The following is a 15822-nucleotide window of genomic DNA, read 5'->3' as shown; positions in this document are numbered from 1 at the left end:
CAGGACTGGTTGAAACCACCCGTTCTGGTTTAAAAACATGCTCTGCTGATTTGGCTCCTAGTTTCTGACCTGTTGGAAGTTCACATTTCTTTTGTAAACACAAAGGGTTCAAGCTCGCTTAAAAAGAAAAACCAGAAAGCTGCGATTCCCACACAGTCATGTGGTTCCAAGAGCCAGGGCTTGCAGAGAAATCCAGCCACACTCTCAAACTGAGAGAGCTGAGAGCCCCAAGCACAAAATGGTCCTGCAAAATGAAGGCTCTGAACTGAGAGCGCTCAGCTTTTTTGTCCCAGCTGCCGACAGTCCAGCCGGGACCTAAAAGCACTCTAAAGCCAACAGCTTTAGATAAGTGACATCGTATTTACATCAATCAACTGTGAGCAGAGTCTGACCATCAGCCCTGAATCCAAGAAAAGTGGGATGACGTGCACATTTAGGCAGCTGGAAAATCTTTTATCTTTTGTCCAAAAGCCGGTGTCTGATTTCAAGAGAAGATCTTTCCAAGCCACGCTTTATTTAAGAAAACAGTCGGTGCTGGGCTCTATCTGGCGGCAGGCTGTGAGTGATGCTGCCAAAGCCTGGCGGTGCCGTTCCGGGCTCAGGTTGGGACACCCCGAGCACCTGCCCGGCCCGGGGCGCCCGGAGCCGCTCCCGCAGGCTCCGTCCTTCCGCGGGTGGGACAGACCCTGCTCCTCGGGATGGGGCTGGGGCTGGGGAGGGGACCGTCCCTGCCGCTCCAGCGGGAGGGAAGGGCTGCCCTTCCCGGGCTGTCCCGGACAGCGCTGACGGGCATCACGGACGGACCGCACTCCCGGGAGCGCTCCGAGCCCTGAGCTCCGCCGGTGCCGATCCCGCTCCTGCTCCCCATCCCCATCCCCATCCCCGTCCCCATCCCGATCCCCATCCCCATCCCCATCCCTATCCCCATCCGTCCCCGTCCCCGATCCCGATCCCGATCCCGATCGGTCCCGGACGGATCGCCTCCGGGAGCGCTCCGAGCCCTGAGCTCCGCCGGTGCCGATCCTGCTCCTGCTCCCCATCCCCATCCCCATCCCCATCCCCATCCCCATCCCCATCCCCATCCCCGTCCCCGTCCCCGTCCCGATCCCGATCCCGATCCCGATCCCGGTCCCGGGGCTGCCCCGACCCTCCCGGTGTCCCCCCGCGCGCACGCGCGCCCCGGCCCGGGTGACGTCACCCCCGCCCGGCGGTCGAGCCCGGCTGATGCCGGTGTGTGTCGCGCCCGCCCGCCCCGCGCTCCCCCGCCGATGCCTGTGCTCGGCGCTGCCCGCCCGCCCGCCCCGCCGCGCCGCCCGCCCCGCGCTCGGGGCCGGGCCTCCGCCGGACCGGACCGGACCGAGCCCAGCCCGGCCGAGCTGCCAGCACGGACCTGCCGCGGGTGAGTGCCCGGCGCGCCGGGGAGGGTCCCGCGCCCCGCGCTTCGGTGCCGCCCGCCCGCCCGCGCTGCCCCCCGGCCCCGCAGCCCCCCGGCAGGTGCGGGGCAGCGGCACCGCCCGCACCCCCGGCCCTGCCCGGCCCCGCGCGGGGTCGGGACACGCGTGGAGCCCCCGCCCCGGTGCGCCCTGCCCTGCCCTGCCCGGGCCGGGAGCGCGGGGGCTGAGCTGCCCTTCGCGGGCTCCCAGGCCACCGAAATCGGAATAAATGCAATTAAAATCCGGTCCCGCCGCCGCGGGAGCTCTGCGGGACCCGCCCGGCTGCGTGGGGCGGCTCGGGACCCCTCTCCCCGCGGGGTGCGCTGGGCTGCTTTTGCTTTAGTCTGGGATTTTAGAGGAAGAAAAGTGCTTTTTTTCCCAGCCGTCGCTGGCTGCTCGCTCCGGGGACGGCGTGGCAGCAGAGCCCACTCGTGTTGCAGTTGTGGGCTGGGAGGGCTGGTCGCGGGTGGGGGTTTATGTGGCTCCAGGTGTTGCGGCGATGCCGGGTTTAACGTGCCTGGCCTTGGGACACACGGGGATGGGAGCAGGCACATGTCCCTCCCCGCACAGGGAGGCTGCTGAGCCGGGTGCCCCAGATTTCCCGGCCGCCGCTTGCCTTGCCTGGCTGGGGACGGTGGTTTAAACCTCCCTTGGGCTGCCGGGGTAAAGTCCTGCGTGGGCCATGCCAGCTCCCAGCCGGGCGGGTGGCCAGGAGCCAGCACAGCGAGGCCTCTCCGCTCCAAGCGACGGGTTTGGAGAGGTTGTCCTGCTGGATGGGACGTGGGTCCAAGGTGGAGAGCGGGTGTGTGCCCCTCGGGCATCACGTTCACTTGTCCAGCTGGCCCGTGTGAGAAGTAACCCCATCTTCCTGCTCAGGGCGTGCTTGGTCTGTGCCCTCAAGATTCAAGCAATAAGGTTTTCCAAGGAGTTCTCTGCTATTCCGATTACGAGATGGGAAACTTTTCGGGGAGAGGTGGGTGATGTAGGTGAGGAGTCTCATTAGGCCATGTGACGTACCTGGAAAAACTCGCATCTGAGCCTGTGTTTTCCCATTTCTGCCCCACTGAGGGTGAGAGCTCTGCCCATCCATGGGTTTTCTCTCTGCCCAGTGCCCTAGGGTGGCTCTAGTTGGACAGGGAGGGTTTCCCTGCTCTTCCCCCTGACCACCTACTCTGGCTGCAGTCCCCAAACAAGGATCGCAGTGTCCTGAGGAACGTTTCTTCGTGGATAGGAAGCCAGAAGTTTACTTTGTTATCTGGAACAGCTTATTCTAAACTAATCTCTCTTTAAGAGATGAGAAGGAGGGGAAAACCCCTGATGCTCAGAAGCATTTTATTTACCATCGAAGAAGAAAACAGCAATTTAATGATAACTTCTATTAGCTGGGTTGGGTCTGTGACCTTGATGTATTTTACAACTCGGGATGCGTAGCTGAGAAGAGGGAGCAGACTGTTTCAGTCTGTTTATTGTTTCCTATTAGTTCATCCCAGTAACTCGCAGCACAGGGATGCCCACACAGTTCTGGAGTCCTGACCCACCTTTGGGGGCGGGAAAGAGGAGGCATTGGATGGCGTTTTGCTTCACATACAGCCTAATCTGTAGCTGGTGTTAATTATGTTATGGATGGGTTGGGGTTTAGCATAGGTTTTTCTGACAGGGCTCAGCCTCCGCAGTTCTTGCTACTGTAGGAAAGCTGTGGTAACTTGAAGCCCCAGAGTCACTCACGGGAGCACATCCCTCTCAATAAAATCCTTGTTGTAAAGCCAAGTGAAACCAGTCCCAGGGGGCCGCTGGCTTAGGTCGGGGAGGTGCAAGGGTGGATGGAGACGGTGCTGCCAGCCCTGAGCAGGGCAGCCAGGAGCAGGTGAGCAGGGCTGTCAGTGAGAGCCAGGCTTGTCAGTGTGGGGAGATTTAAACAGCAGTGTGGCTCAGGTTTCTCTTGTATATAGGTGTGTCCCCTCATCCCGCAGGGTTTTGCTTCTATTTAGACCTCCTCTTCCTCCCCTCCAAAAACACGTTCCCCTTGTGTATGCAGGCTTCATCATCTGCCTTGGTTACTATGGTGTTACTATGTAAAAGCAGCTCCTCTAGTAGCTCTTGGAATTGTCTACAACTTGGGTTTGAGTCCAGCCTGGGGACGTGGGCCCGTGTCCGTCTGTGCCGTGGGACAGGTTTAGAGGCAGCATCGTCTGCAGGGCATGGCATTGTCTTGGTTTCCAGGCACGAGGATCCCACTGCTCCATGCTGGGTTGTTCCATAGGTGCACTGCTGGCTATTCCCAAATGTGGGGCAGTGTCTGGGCAGCAGTGAGCCCTGGAAGACCTGCTCTCATCCATCCCCTCCAGGGACCCAGCTGCCCACTCCCTGCCGAATGCAGTCAGGTTGTCAGCCCTCCCAGAAAACTGTTGGGAGTGGAGACAAATAATTGAGGGTCTGTGGAAATCTGTGCAAACAGAAGGCAGAAGGTGGGAGCAGAAGTCTTCCCCCATCCTGTCCCCAGCTTGTGCAGGCAAACCTCTACGGGTTGGCTCGTTGCTGCCCACTTTGCCACAGCAGGTCCTTTCCTTCCCATCCCTTAATATTATTATGCCTTTCTGTCTTTTCCACCAGATTTGCATGTGAAAAAGGAGAGGTCCTTGGTTTGCTTATGGTTAACGTAAATTGTTGTTGCCCTTGTTCTTACAGGGAGCTGGTGTGACCCTGGAATAGAGGGATTTGGCTGGGAGAGCAGGAAGGCAAAGCCAGGTCCAGGTTCCCCCACAGTTCCTGCCCATCCGAAGGGTGATTTGCCCTGTACAGACTCAGAATCACACTGAGTTGCCTCTCTCTTTGCAGTAACTACACAAGAGCCCAGGATGATTATATTTGTAACTTAGGCACCTCTTTCAGGTGGAAAGAGCCTATTTCTGCTATGGAGGCTAATTTGGAGAAGATCCTGCTAGCCTGATGGTGTTTGTGGTAAAGGTTGGCAGCCTTTCTCCTTCTGGCAGCTGCAATGGCTTTTCTGCTTTGTTGAGGAGGAGAGGGGTGATGTTTCTAATTATAAAGGAAAAAAAATGTCTTGTACTTCTCCCCTTCTTTGTTTGTTTGTTTTTTCCTCTTTTTTCCCCTGGACAAATGTTCTAAATAACAATGCTTAAAATGGGAGTGGAGTGAGTTTGTGTGAAGCGACTGAGCAGGCCTGGTTGGAGGAGGACTGTGGTGGAGCCAGAGGAGCTGGTGATGACACATGGCACAAGAGCAGAGCCGAGGCAGTTGGGTTGTCACCAGAGGCAGTCACAGCCATTGCAGCCATGGCTCATCTCCACGTGGAGGATGTTCTCGTGCCCTTCAGAGGCTTCATGGTGTCTCTTTCCTGTCCCCATTCAGAGGGACACAGTGTGAGGGTGCCCTCTTTTTGTCCTACAGGCACAATAAGAAGACATTTAACTGAACTTGCTTGTATCTGTGTGCTCTCCACTCCTCATTCCTACTTTTTTTTTTAAATTAGAAATAAAAACATTGGAGAACATGCGTCCAGTTGCAGTCATGGCTTCTGCAACGTTCCTCCTGCTGCAGGCTTCCTGCCCTTGCCTCTTCAGCCAGGCCCCTCATGTGTTTTAGCACTTGCTTGGGGAAAAAAAATGAAATAAAATAACATGGTGTTGAGATTGCAAAAGATTCCATCATAGCTCCACCCAAACGCTCCTGCCCGGTAGTGCTCAGAAAATGCAGTCTGGGTGATGGGGCTGCCTTGCTGCTGGGCTGCTTGGGGGAAGGGGAAGAACTTTTGGTTTGTTTGTTGTTTTTTTTTTTTTTTTAATACAGGGGTGCTTGAGAGGGCCATGTCAGGAGTGGGGTGGGTGATGTTTGGCTTCTTAATAAGAGCCTGGGAGGGACAGGTTTAAACTGCGAGCACTCAGAAATAAACTGGGCAAGAGGCAGATGGATTGGTTGAAAGGGGCTTCCAGGGAGGGGAGGTTGCTCTTTGCTATTTGTGTTGGTGTCTTTTATCTCTTCTTCTCCAGACTGAGTACCTTGATGTTGTTTTCAGGCTGATTTTGCCCCCTGGTGCCAAGGGCATCAGTTTGCTCCTGTGGAAGGAGAAGAAGGGAGCTGGTCGCTCCCAGAGCCGGGCTTGGCGTGCGGGATGCTCGCGCATGCTCTGCTCTCATGCCTCGATAAATAAAGAGGTTTTCATGGAACTTATGAAAAACTTCTCTCTTGGAAATAGGTCAAGCAAATATTTATTTGCCTAAGGTGTCATGCCAGTGTTGCACAAATACTTGAATGGGTAGTCATTTTATTTTTCTCTGCTTTGTTTCTTCTTAAGCACATTCAATGCTCTTTTTCCAGGCTCACATTCATAATTGTATGTAATCAGTCCTGTCCATCTCTCTTTCCATCTGCAAATCTGTGCATCTCGTATGGGCTTGTGCTCTACAATTGCAGTGCTGTAAATTGGAAGTTATGACCCTTTTTATCTTTATATCCACGTGCTTATCAGAAATCTGGGGGGATTTTTTTAGTTCTGTGGAGGAGTTTCAGGTCAGCTGCCTCAATGAATTTAAAAACAAAGCTCTCAAAATACAGCAAGTCTCCACAAAATGGTCACACTGGTGTCTCACTTTCCTGTCCTAAAGGCCCAGCTGTGGTGTTGCTGGTGTCCCTCTGGAAAATAAGTCCCATGGTTGGGTTGTCCCACAGATGGAGAGTGCAGTTGCTGCCAAAAGCTTGTGCTCTGCTGTCTGGTGGAACTCCTTCTGTCTTCCACAAATAATCAGAGATCAGTCAGTATCTGTTTGTCTTCAAAGAGATTGAAAATTCTTGTCTGCCCTTAAAATTGTAAAAATGAAGAGTTTAGTTTAAGAAGATCAAAATTGGACTTGAGGTCTTGCGTAGTTGATCCTGTAGCTTTTCATCTCCACATCTCAGCGCTGGAGTGGCAAGGGCTGGAGTGTACTGGGATACTTGGAGTATACTTTGTGGATGTTTGAGATGGGGTTGCCTTGGATGCTCTTTGATGTGTAGCATATTTAGTGAAGTGAAGGCTTGGGTCTCTGCCTTAAGGATCCAACTGTACTGCTGGCTCCTTGTGATTGTACTTAGGAAAGGCTGCAATGGCTGGAGACCTTCCTGGTGGCACCAGGAGCACAAGGACCATTCCAGCTTCCAGTAACAGAAAGCACTGGGCTGTTTCTTGCAGCCTGCACTGTGCCTTCAGGCTCTGGTCACCTCCCAGCCAGCGCCTGGAGCATGGTGGCTTTGGAGACCTTGGTGGGTTGGATGTGATGTCATTTCCCACAGCCCTGATAAGTCAGGTGTGTTGGCTCTTTGCATTATGGTTTAATTGGCTCTTACTCTTAATTGTTCCTGGGCGTGGGGTGGTCCTTGGAGACAGGTCACCTCAATGCCTGTGCTGGAGGCTGTTGGAGCCCGGTGTGTGTTGTACTTTGGTTTGTCAAGCAGGATGTAAAAGCAGACTCCTCTTCTGGAATGTATCCTGCTCTTTCTTTCTTTGCTAGGAATCATTTCCATGTTGGGGAATATTTAAGACAAGGGGAACGTCTCTGTTTCATAGAGGCAGAGCTAACTTAAAACCAAAAATCCAGGCACAGAACCCCTCAGCTGTGCTAGCAGGGGGGCAGCAGGCCGTGGGCTGGGCTGGGAGCAAGGGGATGAATGGGAATATTTCATTTAGACCATAATCCACCTGTTGGGCTCCGCTCCCCCGGCCCCGCATGGCCGGGAAGGGCAGCAGATGTTGGAAATGGCAGCCAGCACTCCCTGCTCCAGTGTCTGGCTGTGTCGCTGTACAGGCAGGAAAGACGGAGACTGAGGGTGATGTGCCTGCAGGTTTGCAGGTCCTTTGCTTTGAGGTGTTTTTCCCTCCGGAGTTCGTGTCTGTGTGGGTCGTGTGGTGTTGTCCTGCTCTCCCAGCCCCGGTTCACCGTGCTGAGCTGTGTTTGCTCTGCCGTCTGCCAGCATGATTTCTGGAGGTTGGAAATTTGGCCCTGGGATTGATGGGAGTGCTGACCAGAGCACTGGAAATGAAGGTGCTTTGGAGGAGGCATCTTGGGAGTCGGTGTACTGGGGGTCAGTTGTGCAAAACCCCTCTCCTGTGCATAGTCACTGTGTGTCTACCTGCTCCTCTTTCCCCAAGCTCCTTTAGCTACTCCGTGCTCTCCTAATTTTGCTGGCATCCTTCTCTTGCTTTGTTAGTTGTGGTTTTTCAATCTTATTTTCTGTTCTGGGGTCACCAGTGTATTTTCTGGGTTAGCATTGGCTCCCTTTGGCATTGCAGGACACTTGCTTTTCTTGTCACCTTCTGCAAAGGTCTCAGAGCAGCCTGAGGGTGCCCAGCAGTGTGTGGGGAGAAGGAGACTGGGGTGTTTAAAGGAATTGTAAAGCCTTCATGCTCCTACTTTGATCTTCTCTGGCACCTAGGATAGGGTTTGTTTGTTTGTTCTTTTGGCTTTTTGTTTTTTATTGTAATTTTCAACTGAATGGTTGGAGCAGAGAGGGTGGGGTAACCACAAACAAACAGCACTGCAAGGCAAACATGACATTCCTTGTGTGCTCAAAGCCCTGCTGTTGACAACACTGGTGTATGTGCTTTTCTAGGTGAAATGAGGTGATAAATAGTATTTGAGCTACACTTAGGAAGATCAGGGATCTCTTTGTCCAAATCTCTCCAAAAAAGGGCCCCCATCAGGGACCAACACTTAGCTCATAGACCTGATAACAGGATAAAGTGGTCCTTGCTGATGGGTGTTGTGGACTGGTGTTGCTCTGTCCCTGGCGCTCTCCTGGGGTGAGGATGAAGCCATCCCAGTCCATCAGAGCTGCTGATGGGGCAGGGAACATCCTTCCTACCTCAGCACGAGTGTTTCAGCATCGCTGGAGCCTTGGCCTTGGAAATGGGACCTCTTTTCCCACACGTGAGGAGGTTTTCCTTCTTAATTACAATTGTTGGCCAGCTGGAAAAGGGTTGGGGTGAGGCAGCGGAGGATGGGGAGGAGCAACAGAGGTGTTGATGAATATGGAAGGGTTGCAACGCCTTCCCAAAATATCTGCTCTGGGGATTTCATTGCTGCTCTGCCCCTTAATGCTGGGAAATGCTGCCCTGTGCGTCTGCTCTGCTGGGGCTGAGCTTGTCAGGGTGTTGTAGGCGTGAGGCTGGGAGGAAAATTGAAATAAAAAAAAAAAGTTGAATATAAAATGTCATTGATTTCTTTCTCCATTTTTTGGTATTTTTCTTCTAATTGAATCAATTCCCTACTGTGTTGTAAATTCCAAATGTGAATGGGAAATAATCCCACCAGTACAATAATTAGCATGTAACCAGCAGATGAAGAAAACCCAAACTGCTGAGCTGATTGGTGAATGCTGACTGTTTTCCGAATTAATTTCAATAATCACATCTCCCATTAAAAAGAAGATGGGGCGGGGAGGAAGTCTTAAATTTTCCTCAAGCTCAATGTAGCGAAAAATGGTATGTGCAGTGTAGCTCTTCTGCCTGCATGTGATCAGAAAAAAATAGCTGAGGGAGGTTTTTGAAACTGGACTGCAGTGACAAAGTATTGCTAATTTTGCAACCAAGAAGCTCTATTTCACCTGCTTTTTCTGGGGAGAGAAATAGAGTTGTAAGTCAAATATCCGTAATTTTATGTAGGTGTGTGACAGTAAATAGCCTACTGGAAGAGGAAAACATTCCCTTGCAGCGGTGCTTTGCTGCAGGATGCAAAAACAATTCCACTGGAGACCATTACCAGTGAAATATGTTTACTGTGCATCCATCCAGTCCCAGATATTTCGTGGTTGTGCTTTGGAGGGAGGGATGGAAATTGGCATTTGGGAAGGGGTGATTTCAGAGCATCCAGGAGCTGGGCACCCTCTTGGCACAGGGATCTGCAGCCCTGCCCTGCTCTGCCCTGCCTTGCTCTGCTGCTTTTTTAGGCTGGTCCTGCCCAGAAGGTGGGTGGTGTTTGGAGGAGGGAGAAATCCTCTCTCAGCCTCGATGCCTCCATGGTGTCACATCCAGACGGCGCCAGGAAAGGTCACCTCTGCAGAGCTGTGCGTGGCAGATTGTGTAATTACACACCTGAATTCACATTCGGGATGAGCAGGGACGATTTTATCTCCTAATGATGTTTTTTCCCCTCCTAAAGCAACTCCTGGCTGTGGCCACCTCGCCCTCAGGACTTATTTTCCAGCGGCACAGCACAGGTGGTGCTGCTGCCGGGTGCTGGGCCAGAGCATCACTTCAGAGATGGATTTTCGTTCCAGTTTAAACTCAATTTGAGGAACATTTGCTAAGTTGTGAGACAGTTTGGTGCTAGTAGGCTTAAAAAATATTTTGTTTAGAAGTGCAGGGGTGTTCTGCTGAAAGCCTGGCCCTGCAAGTGTAGGGTGTGAGTGCCCCACACTGTGCTGCAGCAGCGGGAGATCCCGGTGCGTGGATGGAGCAAGCTCCTCGTTAATGTGAAATGGGAGGGAGCCAGTGATCCAGTGTGCTCCCTGTTTCTGCCTGGGGGAATGGCTGCTGTCCAGAGCCACCTGTGGCTGACAACCAGGAGGGAGAGCAGGTCCCAGAGAGCATCCCTGGTGTGTGGCACTCCGGTCCCCTCCCTCCCCAAGGCTCTGGATATGGTGGTGTGTGATATTATTATCATATGTTATTAAAAAAATAAATTAAAAAGCCAGGCCAGCCCAAGTGCTTTGAAACAGTATTTGTTATTTTATCAATTCCAGCCCGGTGCACTGTGGGAAGGGCTGCAAGCAGGTCACTCTGGGATTTTGCCTATTTTCCTGGTGTTAAAGACAGTCCCAAAGAAGTATAGCATTGTTTCATTTCCCCTCCACACTTGATGTTTTTCTAAAAATAAAAGCTAATGTCAACAATCCTACAATAACCAGTGAGTGAATATGCATGTTCTGCACCCTGTATTTTTATTTTTTTAGTGAAAAGCAAGATTTAGCTGGTAATCATGTTATGAGCTATGGATAAAAATGTGTATTTTAAACCACCTCACTGGTGGCTTTTTCTTTTTGCCTTTTTAAAAATGCCATTAATCAAGTTAGAGACTGGAAATACACAAAACAGAGACTGAGAAAAGTCATTTGAGGTGAGTAAACAAGTTGGGTTCTTTTTATGAAAGCCCAAAAAATGGCCTGCTACCGCTGCCTGTGTTAAGTGTACCTTAAATACACAGTGTCCTTCAGTGCTGACAGGCATCCCAAACACCTTTTATAATAAACCTCTAATTATAGCTTAGTGACTCCATAGGTTCTCTGGAGCAACTTGGGAATATTGCACTGAAATCAGGGAGAATATTTATATTTTCTGTGACTGATGGGTGACCAGATTTAGAGCTGAACCCGGTGAGTTTGGACAGAGTGATGTTTTTATGGCATGTTACAGAGTTATGCTTGCTGCTGCATGATACAATTTTGGGGTTAAACTCTGCATTTCTGGAAACAGTTCCTGAATGCATCTGTGTGGATTCCCAAATCCAGACCCCAACTGAGCTGGTTGGAAGAGGGTTTGGCTGGTGGTCAGCCCCTGCAGCCCGTTGCTACGTCCTGATGTTTGGCTCTTGGATTAAAGCCCAGCACTTTGAACCAGGGACTTCTGTGAAAATCTTGACTTTTTAAAGAAAAAAAAAAATCCTCCAGAGCTTTGTGGTTATGGAGGAAAGCTGGAAGATGGGAATCATGGGCAGAGAGTGGCAGGGAGATGCATTAGCCTGGTTGTTTCCCAGTGTCCCAGACCGGGAGCCGGTCCCTGGGTTTCAGGGCTTCACTTACGGTGTTAGAGGTTGGCATGGCAGACACTGCTAAGTTGATTCTTTTCTCCTTCATTTATTTATTTCTTCCCTCCTTCATTTTAATACCGTCTCCCAGGAGATTCCAGCTGAAGTCTATTCATTGCTGGGATGTTTCTTTTCCCCTGTGTGGTGGATGCCGGGTCTGGGTTGGCTGCGGGTTGTTTCTGGCAGGAAGGGAGGAGCAGCAGGACAGAAGAGCTGTGCTTGTGTTGGGTGGGGGGTGTGTATGTCCTGCAAAGATCCCCTGTAGGTGCTACCCATGTGCTGTGGGCCAGCCCCACTTCCACAAAGCCAGCAAAGCCACCAACCCGTGCCACTGGGGCTTGTCCTCCTCCATCTGGACCTGTGTCCCCTGGGCTTTGGTGGACCTTTGATGGGCCTCCCTCGATGGGGTTTCATTTCTGTTCATATTCCCCCCGTAGGCTCAAGTTGGAGGTTTGTGAGACAGCTGAGCTGATGCTGAGGGACAACCTTGGGCAGCTTTCTGCTGGTGCAGAAACTCCTGGAGGGGTCTGGCATGTGCTGAGGGGTAGTCAGAGATTATGGAGGCAAGGACAGGGAGATGTGGGGGGTGAGGGAGAGCAGAGCAAGACCTTCTGGGGTTTCTTGGCAGGAATAAAGTGACTGGATCATGGTCACATACCCTGTGTGGGCAAGCAAAGTGTCCCTGCTCAGCTGGGCTCCCAAGTCCGTGTTTCCAGCCGCGCAGGATCTCCATGGCTCTACTCCCACCCGTGTAGCAGAGCCCTGGCTGAAGAGCACGGTAGCCCTGGGGACAGCTGCTCTCCCCCCTCTGCAAAGCACTTGTTGTGATGGTGCTTCCAGGGCTGAAGTTCACAGCATGGTTTCCCCCAAAAACATTCAGAAGTCACCAGTGAGACACTGCAAAATCCTGAGGCTGGATCGAATCAAGTGATAATTCATCAAAGGCTCCATCTGCTTGACCATCAGTCCTTGAAAATCTGGATCGTGTTGCCCTCCAGCTTGAGAGTTTTACTCCAGAATTGTGTCTAGACACTTACCTTTTTCCTTTTTTTTTCTCTGTCCTGATCAAACCTGAGGTTCTCACGACCCCAAGAGCTGAAGCGTCTCCTAAGCTGATGCTCCCAGCAAGAGCATCTTTTCTTGTCTCCAAGTATTTTGGAGCTCGTGATAAAATCGCAAGGCTTTGGCAGTGCCCATTTGGGCGCTATTTGTGTGCCAAACCCTGCTGAATACATCTTTTATCACAGATTTGTAACAGTAGCTGTTGGAGGGGAGCTTCAGGGGAGAAGCTTTCAGAAGAATGCTTGTGTAAAGGAACACTCCTGCAAAAAAAAAAAACAGAAAAAAAAGGAAAAAAAAAAAGGGACCTTGCAGGCAAAAAAAAAACCCCAACCAAGTCCAACATTTTTCATGTGTTTGTGTTGTAAAATTTGCCCATTAATTTGAACGAATAAGGTTTTGCTTCCATTTCTAGACAATTTTGTTTGTCCTCTTTGTACAAACAAGCACAGTTGTGCTCCAGGCACTTTTCTGGGGGGAAAGAAAGACAGACATGTAGGTTCTGCTAAGAAATGCTGAAATCCTTGTTTTGTGTAACTCTCCCCAGGCTGAGCCCCAGCCAGGTCCCTGCAGGAGCTGGGATTGGGACCCAGCTGGCGCTCTGCTCAGACTGGGCTCGTCTGCAGTGTGGGGAGCAAACTGGGAAGAGCCAAGATGGGTCTGTTCATCTGTTCCACCTCAGCAGAAGGAGGGTTTAAGGGAAAAAACACGGCAAGGAGGTTTCTGAGCAGCAAATGTTGCAAGGGGGGATGTGCAGCCTCTGGGATGGGGCTCTGGTGTGCTCGGCTCTTCTTCCTGCCCTGGATCCCACTGACCTTCCCTTTGTGGCACTGTTGACTTGAGCTGTGTCCGGTCTCTGCAGGAGCCTGGTATTTCTCAGTGGCATAAAGCTTGTCCTCCCACACATTTGCCTCACAATACGAAAGGATTTTCCTTGAAAAAATGGCATTTTCATGGAAAAACTCGCTTTAAAATTATGTTGGTGTCTGAAAGTGTTTTGGGTGCTGTGTGACACCCAAGGATGCTCCTGGTGAGCATCTCCCCCCTAAGGAGGAGGAACACAGTGCTTTGCTCCGTTTCCAGCTTTGGTTTGGATTGTCATACATTGTTCTTAAGTGGCCATTTACTCTCCTTCCCATCTCTTTGGCACAGAAGAAAGAGAATAAAACATTAAAAGAGGAATGTGATTATAATCCTGTAAAAACTGTCAGAGGGATTTGGCAGTGGTTGCAGTCTGTGAGTGTAATACATAATATTATATTCGTTTTTTAAAATGATTAGATTTCAAGCTGACAGCTTAAATGACAAATCACCTTAAAAAGACATTGTGGACAGTGTAAAGACTGTCAGTGTGGTTTTTTTCTTTGCTAACTGTGGAGTTTGCAAGGTCTGTGCACCCAAAAAAAAACAAGAACCTTTGGCTTTTGCCAAGCTGCGTGTGGAAGCTGAGAGCAATGAGGTCTCTCATATTAATAATTTGTATTTTAATAGCATTGTCACTACTGGCTCCCAGGCTTTTTTTATCCCTGAGTTAATGGAAGGGCTGCCTGTCAAAGGGAATTTTTTTTGGAAAAAACTTCTTTTTGCTTTTATTATCTCCTTGCTTCCACAAGCAAGGGAATGGGACCAGGAACTGCAGCTGGGAGAGGCTGGAGGTGAGGGCAGAGGAACTGTTCAGCTGTGTTATGGAGTGTATTGGCTGTTTAAATATGTTATTCGGCATGGAAAGCAGATCCCGGGGACTGACAGAGTTCCCCATCCCAGAATATCCCAGCTCACAGCAGGAGCTGGAGCTGAAGATGCCAAAGCCTCCAGGCAGCGCAGGAACAGAGCTGTGGCTTCCCACGTCCTGCTGTAGGCTTGGGATTTTTGGATGAAAGGGAAGCCAGTGCTCTTCTGTTTCAGCGAGCTGGATAATCACACAGATGATCAGAACCCTGCCAGGCCTTGAATAAAACATGGAACAAAGTGATGATTTCTGCTCTCAAATAATAGATAGTAACATTTAGCCATTTGTGTCCCCCTGTGGTCCTTGGAGCATCCTTTGGGCAGTGGAGTGAAAACGAGAGGAGTGGGACTCTGTCTTTCCTTTCCTTGGATGAGGAGCTGGCTGTCTTTGTTTGCTGAGCTTTAATGCTCCATGCTGTGTATATGTGTTTTTTTGAAGTCCAACCCGAATAGGATTTGAAAATTTTAAAACCCTGCAATAGGAATTTTTAGTTTAACGAGAATATTTCATAACTCCTTCTCTTTCCAATGGAAAAAATGATTACTGTAGACGTGGATTGGACCATGTCTCTATCTGCTTGTAAATTCTTGGAGACTGGACATAAAACTCAGCTGAAAATAAACATCAGCATCAGGAGTAGCATAATGCAGAAGGATGGGGGAAGGTGTCCTCTTCTGGTTCTGGCAGAAGAGAGGAGAAGAATTTGGCTGGAGGAGACCCAGGGAGTTGTAGGGAGATTGAGTGCAGGGCTAGAAACCCCTGGTCTGAACAAACCTGAGCTGTTTGGCTCTAGATAGGAGAACGGGGAGGCAGGAAATACATCTTCAGGTGCCTAAAAGGGAAGGTGGTGGTGGTTGCTTTCTGCATTCACAGTGGGTAGAGCAAGAGGTCATCGTCCTAAAATTGTATGGAAAAGGGTTCAGATTAAATATTGGGCCAAATGAGGGCAATACTTTCCCTAAAAGTAACAGCAGGGTTTGATGGTCTGAAAAGCTTCTTGTTGTGAGCATCAGTTCTCGGCAGTTAAAATGGCTTGGAAATATCTTTGTAATGTTTCTTGTTGGTCATTCTTGCACAGGGAAGGTGCAGTTTATTCTCCTGCAGTGCGAGTTGTCTCGCTGCTGTCCTGTGCTCCCTTCCTATAGTGCTGCCCTGGGGTGATGAGAGGGTTGTTTTCAGTCTAAAATAAGCAAGAGATGAGAAATGATGTTCTGGGGCTTACATTTTCAAGCACTTGAAAAGACTGAAGTGACTAAACATACTGTAAGTTTGCATGCCTGTCTACGAAAGCAGATGCTGTCTAGAAATATTTTATGCTCTTTGCTTCTAAAATGGAATGTTATGGACGTTAAATTGTATGACTTGCCTCTCTGGATGGCACAGCTTTTCCAGGACACTTGAGCTGGAAGAGGCAAAGAGGGGGGCGAGTGATGCTGCCTTTAGTACAGCTTTAAAGAAATCCCAGTAAAGTCAAGCTCCCAACTCTGTTTAAATACTGGAGAAATAGAAACAGCCACTTCAGAGATTACAAATGGCAACTTATCTGTCCTTTAATTGTACCTTGGTAATGGGAACCTTTTAAAATCAGTGTCCCTCAGGCAGTGCAGGCTGCAGGGCTGGAGAGTCTTTGCTGGGCAGTGTCAGAAGGTCTCAATGTGTCTGAGAAGTTTCTTCCATGTGCATTTTTGTTGGTCAGAACCGTGTTCTGCAGCATCCTCTGCACATTTTGTCCTCCCAAGAGTCTTATTAAAGATGCCAGTTTGATGCCAACTTCCTTTTTTTTTTTTTTTCTCTGTAGGGAACAATC

The 15822-nt window shown here is 50.3% G+C and overlaps 1 protein-coding gene across 1 annotated transcript in view; it reads left to right on the top strand.

Moving 5' to 3' along the window:
- Positions 1-1309: 1309 nt before the first annotated feature.
- Positions 1310-15822, top strand: part of ZHX3 (zinc fingers and homeoboxes 3) — a 45210-nt gene continuing 30697 nt past the window's right edge. The window contains 1 exon segment of the mRNA XM_050313580.1: positions 1310-1399. The gene's annotated coding sequence lies outside the window, so the exon portion shown is untranslated.

This window comes from Myiozetetes cayanensis, unplaced genomic scaffold (assembly GCF_022539395.1).
Source record: "Myiozetetes cayanensis isolate MyiCay16 unplaced genomic scaffold, myiCay2020 scf19, whole genome shotgun sequence".
NCBI classification, from domain to species: Eukaryota; Metazoa; Chordata; class Aves; order Passeriformes; family Tyrannidae; genus Myiozetetes; species Myiozetetes cayanensis.
This window is presented reverse-complemented; position numbering and strand designations above follow the sequence as displayed.